The following is a 14,305-nucleotide window of genomic DNA, read 5'->3' on the forward strand; positions in this document are numbered from 1 at the left end:
AAGCATGTGTTTATAACCCTAGCACTGGGGAGACAGAGACAGGTAATCCTGGGGGCTCACTAGGAGGCTAGACTAGCCTACTAGGGTGAACTCTAGGTCAGTTAGAGATCATGTCTTCAAAATAATAGTGAATGGAGTCTGGGAAATGGCACCCAAAGTTGTCTTCTGGAATGCACATGAACATGAACATGGACACACACAGCCACAGAACTACCAAAGAAGAAGGCACTTAAGACTGGTTCCCGGGACACTCCCACACTTCCAAATGTCCCCACAAGGCCCAAGACTTGCTATTGCCAGTGCATCCTAAGGGCTTTTGTTGTGTTTATTGTTGTTTGATTGTTTTAGAAAGGTGGTGAGTGGGATTCTATGAATACCACAGAGGTTCCGGAAATGTTACTAGAATATGGGCTTGGACTGCTAAAGGTTTGCAGAAATATGAATGTATTGAGCCCTGTCTAAATGTTTGCAGGGACAGCTGGGTATAAAAGAGCCAGCCTACAGAGTTAGGTGACCCAAACTGTCACCTGCTTTTTTTCTGTGTCAATTTGTTATAGTTTGAGCATAGTATAACAATAAGATGTTCTATATTTAGGTTATTGTTTTTTTTCTTTAAAGTTTGCTTCCATATATATAACTTTACTTGGCATAGACATGTGCTCAAGTATCTACAAATATTCATGGACAATATTTTGAAATTTTAAAAGAAATTACTGTAATGCTTTATTTTTAAAGAGTTCCAAAACTATGTTTCTATGTGTACATGAATGCAGATGCCACTGGAGACAAAGAGGGCCTCAGTGGAGTTGCAGTTGGTTGTGGGTGCTCTAGTCCTTTGCAAGAGCAGTTTGTGCTATTAACTGCTGAGCCATCTCTCCAACCTTCATTGTGCTTTCTTAAGGAAAAAAGAGTAAAAAGTTCTAAGTTAGATCCTCAACACTATCATCCAATACCAGTGCCATCCTGGCAGAGATAACCACTTGCCATACTACTTTCCCAATGAGCTTCTGAATTCCTAAACTCTATATTACTCTCTTCTAGGTACAAAAACCTCCTATATCAAGCAAGTTCCAGGACAGCCAGGGCTAGAGAGAGAAACCCTGTCTCCAAAAACAAAACGACACAAAACCCAACAAACAAAACGATACAAAAACCCCTCCTGTACCCAACAAGTCACAGTCAAGTTCCAAGTTTCCATGGCCTTAAATAATCTTAATATAAAGGCTGGCAAGATGGCTCAGTGGGTAAAGGCACTTGCTGACAGGTCTGATGATCTGAACTCTATCCTCATGTCCCACATGCTGGAAGGAAAGAACAATTCTTACAAGTTGTCTGTCTTCATACCACCATGTGTATACAATGGCGCACTTGCATGCATGCATGCACACTCATGACACACATACTAAATTTAATTAAAAATTCAAAAAAATAAAAAAGTATCTAAGACAACATATAAAATTTTTTTTAAAAGACAACAACTGGAGGAATAGTTGGGCAGCTGAGCAGTTAAGAGCACTGTCATGGTTTGTATATGTTCGGCCCAGGGAGTGGCACTATTTGGAGGTGTAGCCTTGTTGGAGTAGGTGTGTCACTGTGAGTGTGGCTTTAAGATCCTCATCCTAGCTGCCTGGAAGCCAATCTTCTCCTGTCTGCCTTCAGATGAAAATGCAGAATCCTCAGCTCCTCCTGCCCCATGCCTGTCTGGATGCTGCCATGCTCCCACCTTGATGATAATGGACTGAACCTCTGAACCTGTAAGCCACCCCCAAGTAAATGTTATCCTTATAAGAGTTGTCTTGGTCATGGTTCTGTTCACAGCAGTAAAACCCTAACTAAGACAAGCACTCCCTATTCTTGCAGAGGACCTGAATTCAGTTCCCAGCACCCACACTGGGTGACTCCCATCTCCCTGTAACTTGAGCTCCAGGAGCATCTGAAGCCCCTGACCTTCATATATGTATACATAATCAATAATAGTAAGTTTTTTTGGAGACAGGATTCTCTGTGTAACAGCCCTGGTTGCCCTAAAACTTGTTGGTAGACCAGGCTGACCTCAAACTTTCAGAGATCTGCCTGCCTCTGCCTCCTAAGTATTGGCATTAAAGGCATGCACTACCATACCCAGAAAAATAAGTCTATTTCTAATAGGGGGAAAAAACAGGAGAAAAGTGGTGGGGAAAGCAGATATAACCCAGATATACACTAAGAAAATTGCCTCAAAGGGCTCTTCCACCAATGCACAGGATCACAATGCCTTCCTCCAGTGAAGGCTCACACTGTACTCAATTGATAACTATTTCCCACAGCAAGAGGTCCAACTTAATAAGGAAAGAAAGACTTGTAACTTACTTTTAAAATTGAACTTTCATAGAACTATCTATTCTTGTTTATTTTTTGACCCATAATAATAAGCCACAGAAAATAATGCTTCATAAAGACCAGGTCTTGATATGGCTTCAACCAAGACTGAGTTTCCTATCTAGGCTCTCCAGGGACTATTAATAGTAACAACACATGGGAACTAAGTAGGTAACTTTAATGTAGAGATGATACTGCTTCCTGAACAAACTGAACATGGAATGAAAATGGTATTTTAGCAACTAATCTTGTATCTCATACTGATCACTAAATTACTTATAAGGCTTTAAAGACAAACAAACCAAAACATGGTCCAGGGGCCAGCAAGATAACTTGGCAGGCAAAAGAATTTATTGTCAAGCCTGATAACTTAAATTCAATCCCCAGAACTCACATGTGAAAAGAGAGAACCAACTCCCATATACTGTCCTTTGATCTCCACACTCACTCCATGACACATGTATTATCTCTCTCTCTCAGGGTGAGGGGGGTGAATTTTTTTAAAAAAAAGGCCCCATCTCCCATGACACTTCTTTTACAGAGCTAGGAACCAAACCTAGGACCCTGTACAGGTAGGTAAACACTCTGCCACTGTGCCACACCCTTAGACCTTTCCCATAACTTGTATGGCTCTTTCTGTACAAACACTGTGGACCTAAACATTATTCCAATGCAAGGCAGTCGTCTGTCAAAACAGAGTTGGGGAAAATATAGCAAAACAAAATCATCACAATGAATATCCATCTTTCCATGCTAGCACAAAGCACTACCCCTCTGGGAGTTGGTTTTTCTTCACCTCTAGGTCTCTGAACAGATGCTAGTGTCTACTCAAGCAAAAGGTTTAGTTGCCCACTCCCGACCATTCAAGAACAGAATTTTTAGTTTTAGTTTTGTTTTTGTTTTTTTTAAGGGATTGCTTTGTAACCTGAACCAGCCTTAAATTTACTCTCCCCTTCCCCCTTCTGAATATGTATGTACATGGTACACATGTATGCACATGCACATGAAATCCAGAAGACAATCTTGGATGTCATTCTTCAAGCACCATGTACCATTTTTAAGAGACAGGATTTCTCTGAGTGTGTATGTTCAGGGTACACATGTATGCACATGCACATGAACATGAAATCCAGAAGACAACCTTGGATGTCATTCTTCAAGCACCATGTACCATTTTTAAGACACAGGATTTCTCGGTAGCCTAGATGTCAGTAAGTAGACTAGTCTTGCTGGCCAGTGAACCCCACAGGTCTGCCTTTCTCCATCTCCTCCGTGCTGGGATTATAAGTGCACACCACTACAACTAGCTTTCTAATAGCAGACAATTCTGGTAATCAAAGTCAGGTCTTCATGCTGGGTGAAGTCCCAGTCCAAGAACACAATTTTTTAAAGAATTGATATTCTCTCTGGCCTTGGACCTAGTGTATAGAAGCTGGAGAAAAAGAACAAACTTTCTTTTTTTTAAGATTTATTTATTTATTTTATGTATGAGTACACTCTCACTGTCTTCAGACACAGCAGACAAGGGCATCGGATTCCCTTACAGATGGTTGTGAGCTACCATGTGGTTTCTGGGAATTGAACTCGGGACCTCTGGAAGAATAGGAAAAATAACTAACTCCTCCATTTGTAACCAAAAAATACAATCCCACATGTTCAGTCTCCTTATCAGGAGCCCAGAAAAGTGACTTTACCAAAAGCAGCATTTAAGTAAGGACAATATTTATGTCCCACATAATTTTTCCATGTGTGGTACTAGGTGTTGTCTTAGAACACTACACTTGCTGAGCAAATACTCTACCATCTAGTTTTTACATTTTTCATAGTTGTGTGTGATATTCTTAGGAATATACATGTTCACATACACATGTGTGTGAGTATGCGTGCAGACTTGAGGCTGATGTTAGGAATTTATTGCTCTTCATCTTATACACTGAGATAGGGTCATTCTCATGAACCCAGAACTCTACAATACTTATAGTCTAGAGTGAAATTCTCGTCTCCATTTTCTTTCTTAGCATTAGAATTAGTTGGGGCCTTCACATCCACCTGGCATTTACATGGGTTCTGGGGACACCAACTCCAATTCCTATCAAATGCTTTAATATCTAAGCCAAGTCTCCAGCTCTCTCTCATTTTTAACTTTTGAGATAGGATATCAACCACATTTCCCAGGCTAGCCTTGAATTTGCTCTCCTCCTGATTCAGCCTCCTGAGATGACAGGCCTGAAACTGTAGGCCAGGTCCCACTTCATTTATTAACTTTGCCCATTTGTTTATTCATCAAACCCCTAACACTAAGCAAGTTCAGAGAAGAAGCAAAAAGATAATAATAAACTGGGAAAATGGCTTAGAGGTTAAGAGCTTTTGCTGTTCTTTCAGAGGCTCAGGGGTTCAATTCCCAGCACCAATATGGTAGCTCACATCTGCCTGTAACTCTAGGTCCAGGGGATCCAATACTCTCATACAGACATGCATGCAGACAAAACACTAATGCACATAAAATAAAATAAATTTAAAAAAAATAAACAGATGCCTAGAAACCCAGTGCTTTCCCCATAGCACAGCTAGTACAGAGTAGACCAGAGGAAGAACTGTATGAGCAACAGTAACAGAACACCTCTCTCAAGACTGCTGAAAATGACTCCTTGGTGAAGGATTCCATCTACCCTACTCCAGTTGACCTCCCTCCCACTTGACCTTCCCCAAAAGGAGAATAGGGGAAGAGAGAGGTGAATTCACAAGTCTTTAGATTCAAACTCATCTTAGTTAAATTAACAAACATCCAAGACCTCAATTTTACATCAAAGACAAACACCACCAAAACGGACTGTTCCAACTCAGAGCAGTTTGCAGGAACTGACATGGATACAGCCATAGCACAGTGAAGTTACGATGGTTCTTTATCAGAAGAGGCCCATAAAAGAGAGCTTTAGTTCTTAGGCTGTTAAATGGGGTTAAGCACTTTACTTCCATTATATTTGCTCTGAAGCACCAAGTTCTAGTTTAAACAAATGATTCCTACAATTGTATAGAAAGGACTTAATTGGACTAATCTGGTACTTTCAGCCAATCTTACAAAAACCAGATTCTTTTTGAGCTTTTAAAAGACTTGGGCAAAATTCTTTGATTATAATTTTTTTTAAAAGACTATCTCCAGAGTTTCCATGTGCTCCCAGTTGCTTATGCTAATGGAGAGAGGATGTTTTATTCCAAAAGGCTCCTTCCAACTGAAAGCTCTAATCATCAACACATCTGACGTAGACTTTCTGTATAAAACAAAAACACAAAGTCACATGTGTGTTACATAATCATAGGTCTGAAAAGTTTAACTCACAAAGGCAAAAGTAGAATGCTCACTCAGCTTGTTCAGCCAGAGAGCGACAGAGAAGGGATGGGCACAATGGTACATTTGGTGATGGCCATCTGTGCCCAGGAGAGGGATGGGAGAAGTGTGAAAATAAAAAACCCTAAAGAAAACTAGCTAACTTCAAGGCGATAATCTATCTGCCAATCTGGAACCCTTAACACTGCTCAGGGAGGCTAGAAATCACCTGAGAGCAAGTGGTTTTACATCAAAGGACAGTCCAGTCTTGTTTTTCAGAAAACTTAAATCACTCCTCCAGTAAGCAATAAAACTGACAAATGCTCACCAAATATAAAAATGTTAACTGTGTAAGCAAGTATCATGCTGGGCTGATAGTGCACACCTCTAGTCCCAAGCACTTGGGAGACAGAGGCAGAAGCAGAGACTTAAGGATCTCTGAGTTTCAGGCCAGCCTGGTCGACAGAGTGAGTTCCAGAACAGGCAGACCTACACAGAGAGACCTTACCTCAAAAAACCAAAAAGAAAAGAAGTGTGAAAACACGTAACCAAATACATCTGACTTTCAAATAGCAGCACTACAAAAACTTCTGAGACTCTCCAACTCTCAGAACTAAGTTTGACAGCATTCTTACTGAAATTCCTAAGAAAAGCTCACCGATTGACTCACAATGAGTACCACCAACCCGAGGAAACCTAGGCAGTGTCTCCTCCTATCCTGTAAGCAAAGGCTACAGATAAAACACAAAATGGGAGAATGAACCCAGGAGCTCATTTGGACATAACTTCCTCTGTTTAGTCCTAAAGGATAATTAACCATAGCCTAGGGGTCAAAAACCTGAGTTATTGAGAACTGGTGCACACATTTAATCTCAGCATCCATAAGGCAGGTGATCCCAGAGTTCAAGACCAGCTTGGTTTACAGAGCGAGCTCCAAGCCAACCAGTGCATTGTGAGACCCTGTCTCAACAAAACAAAACAAAATTGAGCTATCCCTCAGACACCAAATTCCAGAAACCTGTAAAAAAGTGGCAGAGCTGGAACTTTAGAGGCCCAGATCCCAAAATGAGTTGTGTCTGTCAACGTACTGGTCATTTCAAATCTCAATTCAATGATTTAGATCTCCAGAGCTCTTAATGATAAAGTGGTATGGACAGCTGGAAGCACCTTTTTTTAAAAAATGACTTTCACAGCCAGGCAATGGTGGCACACGCCTTTAATCCCAGCACTTGGGAGGCAGAGGCAGGCAGAAGGCAGATTTCTGAGTTCGAGGCCAGCCTGGTCTACAGAGTGAGTTCCAGGACAGCCAGGGCTACACAGAGAAACCCTGGCCAGGGAAGCAGGTAGGCTAACTGCAGCCTCTTCCTCCTCTCCAAACCCAAGCCCTCAGTGTCATCCCTAGCTCTGCAGGGGCAGAGCACCTGCTGAGGCCTCCCCTCCCCACTGCCTCATCTCTGGCAGATTATACGGATTTTTCCTTCAGACCTTCCTTCCCAGCACTCATCTCTCTATCCACCTGGCATTACCTGAGAACCCAGCAGACAAACCTGCCAGAGAACCAACGAGGCCATCCAGACAGGTTCATGACTTCAAATCTTTACTCTCCTCTCTCCATTCCTCCAAATCTAATCTCCCAGTCTCATCCCCAATTCTGTAGCACACTACCTGTTGTGGCCTGCCCCCCCTCCCATATTCTCCCCCCTCAAACTCACTCTCTCTCTCCCTCCCTCCCTCCCTCCCTCCCTCCCTCCCTCCTTCGATATTTCCAGGAGACTAAGCAAATCCAAGTAGACACTTTGTTTCTACCTCCCTTCTGTGGATCTCCTCAACCTTCTACCTATCCTACCCCATCCCCATTCCTAGGTGTCAGCTCCCAATAGCCAGAAACACATTTTACCTGAAACTCCCACACCTATCAGAATCTCAGAAGAATGTTCACCAGACAACACATAGCCAGGACACTCTAAGAACCACAGATGGTAACAGAAACTAAGGAACAAAACACCCACCTAACAAAGACAAGACCAGCTATCAGCCCTTAGAATTACAATCTTCCCATACCCAGATGCCTAGATACCTGCATAAAAACACAATCAACAATAGCCAGGACGGTATGTCTCCACTAGAGCCCACAACCCTACCACAGCAGGCCCTAAGTATCTCAACACAGCTGAAGCACAAGAAATAGACCTTAAAATAGCCTTTATGAATATAATAGAGGTCTTTAAAGAGGAAATTAATAAATCCCTTTAAAAACTATGAAAATGCAATTAGTGAAAGGATATGAATAAGCCAATTCATGACCTGAAAGTAGAAACAGAATCAATGAAAACCCAAACTGAAGAAAATATGGAAATGAAAAATTTAGGAACTTGAACAGGAACTTCACAGGCAAGCTTCACCCACAGAATAATAGAGATGAAAGAGTGTTTCAGGCACTGAAGACACAATAGAACAAATGGATATATCAGTCAAAAAAAATTGTTAAATCTAAAAATTCCTGGCACAAAACATCCAGGAAAAAAAATCTAGGAAATCTGAGACACTATGAAAAGATCACATCTAATAATAATAATAGAGGAAGAAGAAATCTAGGTCAAAGGAAATATTTTCAACAAAATCATAGGAAAAAATCCCCTAACATAAAGAAGGAAATCCCTATAAAGGTACAAGAAGCACACAAAACACCCAATAGACTGGACTGAAAAAGAAAGGCCCCTTGGACATAATAATCATACACTAAACACACAGAACAAAGCTGCAAGGGAAAAAGACCAAGTAGCATATAAACACAAAAACACCTATTAGAATAACACCTGACTCCTCAATGTAGACTCCAAAAGTTAGAAAGGACTAGGTAGATATTCTACAGACTAAGACCACAGATGCCAGCCCACCCTAGACTAATATACCCAGCAAAACTGTCAGTCAGAATAGATGGAAAAAATAAGACCAAGTTAAAGCAATGCCTAGCTATCTATCTACAAATCCAGCCTAACAGAAGGCCCTAAAAGAAAGCCATAAACCTTAAGAGGTTAATCACTACCCTCCCCAAACACAAGAAATAATCCTAGACCAGAAAGTCAAAAGACATCATAAACCAAATGGACCTAACTGATATTTACAGAACATTTCACCCAAACACAAAAGAATATACCTTCTTCTCACCAGCTTATGAAACTTTCTCCAAAATTGAGCACATACTTGGACACAAAGCAAGTTTAACAGATATAAGAAAACTGAAATAACACCCTGCATCCTATCTGACCACCAAAGCTGAATATCAGCAACAGAAACAACAGAAAGCTTACAAACCCAGGGAACCTGAACAACTGAGTACTGAATGATATAGCCTGACTTTGGCTACTTTGTGAGTTCTTTCTTCCACTCTTCTCCACCCTTCCAATCCCCTAACACTAGATAGGAGAGCAAAAAGAATAGAAAGGAAAGGAGGTGACATTATCCTCAGGCTACTCCCTGCTCTTTAGGTGTTCCTTGGGGCTTCCCTCTCAGGATATCTAATTTCTTCTTGTTGTTGTTTCTTCTTTGCACACAAATATTGGACAAACCACAACAAACTATGACCACCAACAAACAATCAACAACCTGCCCTGCCTCTCCAGGCCCTAGCATTTATATACCCTCTGAAAAGTCTCCAGAATTCCAAATGTCACACAACTGCAGAAACTATCTGCTGGCAAAATCACGTCCCTGCTAAAGCATGAGGCAAATCATAGTCAGCTGTTGTGAACAATCTGAAGCAGCCCCATATCCCACACCTAGGATTAAAATAAAAACATATTCCCATAGTATTTTTTTTTAAAGAAAACAAATCTGTCACTACCAAATGAAAAATGGATCAAGAAAGAACTGAATGAAGGCAGCTCTAAAAAGCAAGTTCATAGCACTGTGTCTACATAACAAAATGTCCATCTTCCTGAGGAACCACCACATTGATTTCCATAATGGTTGTTCAATTTTGCAGTCCTACCAACAAAGGATGAATATTCAATTCCCCTTACTCCAAATCCTCCCCAGCATTAGCTGTCATTTGCTTTATTTATTTTAGCCATTCTGATGAGTATAAGATGAAATCTCAAAGTAGTTTTGATTTGCATTTCCCTGATGACTAAGGATGTTGAACAGTTAGTTAAGTGTTTTTTAGCCATTTGAGTTTCCTCTTTTGAGAATTCTGTTTAGAACTGTACCCTACTTTTAGATTGGGTTATTTGTTTTCTTAATGTCCTGTTTTTTCACTTCTTTATATATTTTGGATATTACTTTTTTCTTTTTTTCTTTTATTATTATTTTTTTAACCTTTATGTTTTTATTTTATATTCCCTTTTATTCATCCAACTTTGTTTTCATTATTGGGTCATTTTTAAAAAAAAATTAATTTATTTATATGTATATGAGTAATCTGTCTTCATACACACCCTGAAGAGGAAATCAGATCCCACTACAGATGGGAGCCACCATGTCGTTTCTGGGAATTGAAGACCTCTGGAACAGCAGTTAGTACTCAACCCCTGAGCCATCTCCCCAGTCCATTTTATTATAGTATTTTATGGGTTTTTTTTTCAGATTTTTATTTATTCTTCTTTCATACAATACATCCCGAGTAGAGCTTCCTTTCCCTCCACTCCTTCCTAGTTCACCCCCCATCCTCTCTCCCCCAGATCACCTCTCCCCACACCACCCCCAAGAAAAGAGCAGGCCTCCCTTGTTTGTCAAACAAGGAACAATAAGATACAATCAGACCAGGCACAAATCCTCACATCAAGTGTAGGTAAGGAAACCCACGAGGAAGAAAAGGGTCTCAAGAGCATGCTTAAACGATCAGAGGGCCTTTTTTTTGTTTTGTTTTGTTTTGTTTTGTTTTTTGAGACAGGGCTTCTCTTTATAGCCCTGGCTGTCTTGGAACTCACTCTGTAGACCAGGCTGGCCTTGAACTCAGAAATCCGCCTGCCTCTGCCTCCCAAGTGCTGGGATCAAAGGCATGCACCACTACTGCCTGGCAAGACCTGCTTTACTTAATTATGTATGAATGTGCTCTCCAAGTGTGCTAGACCTCTCTGAGTTCCACAATTCCTCCTCCCCCTTTTCTATGGGGTTCCTGGGGAAAGATCCAGTGGAAACCTCCAACTGGGGCTCCCTCTCAGCATAATGTCTGGCTTTGGGTCTCAGCACCTACTCCCATCAGCTGCTCCTTTAAGTATAGCAGAACATCATTGGATTTTTTTTCCCTGCCAGTGTGCTTGGTCCCATCCTAGATCTCTGGGCTCTCCAGCCTCTGTTTCCTGGTCATCTAGGCAGTGCTGGGCATGGGCCTCAACTTATACCAGTCATGAGTTGACCACTCCCAAAAATTCTGCACTACCACTGCCCCAGCACATCTTGCAGGCAGGACAGATTCTACATCAAAGGTTTTTGTGGCTGAGAGCCTTACCTGGTATAGAGGATGGATAGTTCAGGCTCTGTATCCTCCATTATTAGGAATCCCCACTAGGGTCACCCTCACAGATTCCAGGGAGTTTCCACCTTTTCTGTGCCACCTCTTACTATCTAATACTCTTTGGAATACAAACTCTTCAGAACACTAAACAAGTTCAGAAGAAAACCCCTACAGTCTACAGAGGGAATAGTCCAGGTTATTCAAGAAGTCTAATGAGATAGCTCCAACAACTGCTGCCCTTCCTGTGTCCAGTGTCTGCAGAGAATCAAAGACCCTAGTTATAAAGTTGGGGAGTCAAAGACCCTTTATGTCCCCTAGAAGTACATACAAACACAATTCCTTAGTAAGGAATAGGAAGGACTATCCACATTTCTAAATCCTTTCTATAACACAATGCAATAATATTCCAAAGACTTCTTATTGTCCTATCAGTTACAAAAGATGAAATAAGTTGGCCCCATTTAGAAAGACATCTCAGTTCAATTTTGTCTTTTTTAAAATTAAACATTTTTAATTAGAAGCAAGAAAATGTATTCTGGCAAAGTATCACAAAATATTGAGGGGAGGCAAGGACAGGCTCTTAAATTACAGCACTGAACTTGTACCTTTCAGGGTAGTTGTCAAAAACACTGTCAATGGAGTATTGCAAAATGTGGGCAGAACGTACAGGACAAGCCACCAGTGGCACTGCTCCACACACATTCCATGTCAGTGTTTGCTAGCTAACATTCAGCTCCTTGTTCCCAGCAACCGTGTGATCAATGCAACTAGCGCCTTCCCAGTTATCTAGCTACTTCCTGCAGGGTACTTACGGTCAATGGGGCAGAAACTGAAACACCCAAATACCTTGGTTACACTTCCTTTTTATTCTCCTTATTACAAAGTATATATGACATCACATTCTCATACACCTATGTCACATGACTTTTCTAAAAACACGCTTCTGGCCATCATTGCTTTTCTTAAAAACCTTTAGAAGCTTGATGATGTCTGCGGGATAAAATTCCAGCCCTCGAGCCAGAATTCAAGCTGACCACAACACAGTCCCTGCAGCTGGACCTCCCAATGCTCACAGCCGTGAACACACAGTCAGCAAACTGGGCATCTAAATACCAGCTCTGCCATGACTGCTGTGCCATCCTGTGCAGGCTGCCTATCACTCTGATCTTCTCTCCTTAAAACAAGAGCAACAGTGAAGAATGAGAGGGTCCAGCAGCTCATGGCTCAGAGCACCACTCCATTTGACTTTTCTCCCTAATCCCTACCCAAATGGCCCACTCTGCTCTCTTGAAAACCATCAATTCTGCATCATTCATTTGCACAATCACACTTCCAGGCCCAACTCAAACAGCCTTTCTTCTGGGCTCATGTGTCCTCCCTGCCTCATTGCCATCTTCTACTTGATGATCTGTAATTCTTACATTATAAATCAATCAACTAGATTTTTACTTGTGACAATCCTTTTTTCTAAAAGTACACAAATTGAGGCGGGCAGTGGTGGCACACGCCTTTGATCCCAGGACTTGGAAGGCAGAGGCAGGCGGATTTCTGAAAACTGTCAGAAAAGGGTTCCTTTTTGGCCTAATTAAGGAATACAAAAATCCTTCAACATGTATCTTCCTACAAATATTTATATGAATCAATCTCTTCCCCATATTTTGCACAGTCTTTCCAAAATCTCCTATAAGACTCTTATCCAGGCCACTGGAATCCAGACTGCTTTTGCTTCATTTAATAGACTATACATTTAATAGACTCTGAACCTCTAAGTCTTCCTTATTCAGCATGGGATACAGAGACCAGGACAATTCAGTCCTTTTGATTAAGTTTTCTAGAATTTATTTCTGATCCTTTAGACATCTCTTACGTCTGAGAAGAAAAAAAAAATTCCACGAAGGGAGCAGGCCACGGGATTTTCACACCTGTAATCCCAGGATTTGGGTAGCGATGGCAGAAAAAGCTGAAGAGTTTGGGGTCAGCCTGAGCTACATGAGACCTTGTCTCCCGCAGATCTCCCACCCCAAAAAAACTAATGAAGGCATCCACTTTCTGAAAAACACCCTGTGTAGAAAACAAAACAAAACAAAGCAATTATGTTGGGGGTTTTCCTTGTGGCCCTTAACATCTTGGACATGAACTAATGACTTCTTTACCACTCTCCAGACTCTGCAATGAAAAAGCAGAAACATCTGGGTGGAAATGAGATAAAGAGCTGGTCTGAGACAACATTATGGCAAATTCTTTCATTCGGCTAGGAAGCTATTTTATCCATATTTAAACAACTAGAAACTATGTTCATACAAATTTTCCCACAACACTGCACTATTCCTTTAAAAACACTAGAAAATGTTTAGTCCTTTCACCTTTACTCAGAACTAGATTTTCAGACCTTGAAAGCACGGTAAATGTTGAAGTGTGCTCCTTCAATGCTAGGTCACTTCGTTAACACTGGAAAGCGTTATAAGTGTAAGGAGGTAACGAGCAACAAACCCTGTTTAACTGATCCAAGTGATAGAAGACAAAGTTAATTTCCTTTGTTTGAGTTAGAAGCTAGTCTGTGCTGGTGCTGTGTCTGAGTGTACACGCGTGTTCCTCACCCAGCTGCACTCGAGCAGCATGGGCTCAGGTAAATGCAGTTTAACTCTGTCTCCGAGGCTACTTGCATTCCGCAGTTCTACACAATTCCAGACCCGGGTCTGCGCTTCATACCCCACACAGCGTAGCCCGGGCCAGACCGGAAAGCAGGGCTGGCCACGATCACCCAGGAAGGCGGTCCCCACCAACTTTGAAAGCGGTGGCCCGCACCTAGTACTCACGCAGCAGGAGCCCCTGCCTGGGCCCGGAGTAGAGAAAACGGAAGGGCTCGGTGAGTCGCAGAACGGGAATCCGAGTCCTATGCGCCCTCCACCGGGAGGGGAGCAGAGGCAGAGACTCCTGAGAGCGACCGGGAGCCACTTACCTCCTCCGCCCGAGCGGGCTGGGAGCTCCGCACAGTCCGAGCTCCCCGGGGCGCGGCGAAGCCCCAAGAGGAGGACTGCTCCCGCAGAGAGGGCGGGCGGCAGGAGGGTACCCGCGCCCTGAGCTGCAGGGCCAGGGGAGGCGTGCCTCCACCGAGTCCTAAAGGGTGGGTTGCTGCAGCCTGGAGGAGGGCTGTGCTCCCGGGTGTG

At 42.2% G+C, this 14,305-nt stretch overlaps 1 protein-coding gene across 5 annotated transcripts in view; it reads right to left on the bottom strand.

The window, feature by feature from the left end:
* Window positions 1–14,305, bottom strand: part of Dennd2b (DENN domain containing 2B) — a 190,282-nt gene that overhangs the window by 143,816 nt on the left and 32,161 nt on the right. Inside the window, exon 1 of one of the 5 annotated variants that reach the window (XM_031387816.1) lies at window positions 14,098–14,280. The exons of 2 other annotated variants lie outside the window; for them this stretch is intronic. The gene's annotated coding sequence lies outside the window, so the exon portion shown is untranslated. Of the gene's footprint in view, window positions 1–13,943; window positions 14,052–14,097; window positions 14,281–14,305 lie in introns of those variants that run through there. 2 more of the 5 variants (XM_031387817.1, XM_031387819.1) reach the window with 2 other exon arrangements.

Source organism: Mastomys coucha, unplaced genomic scaffold, assembly GCF_008632895.1.
Source record: "Mastomys coucha isolate ucsf_1 unplaced genomic scaffold, UCSF_Mcou_1 pScaffold21, whole genome shotgun sequence".
Classification (NCBI taxonomy): Eukaryota; Metazoa; Chordata; class Mammalia; order Rodentia; family Muridae; genus Mastomys; species Mastomys coucha.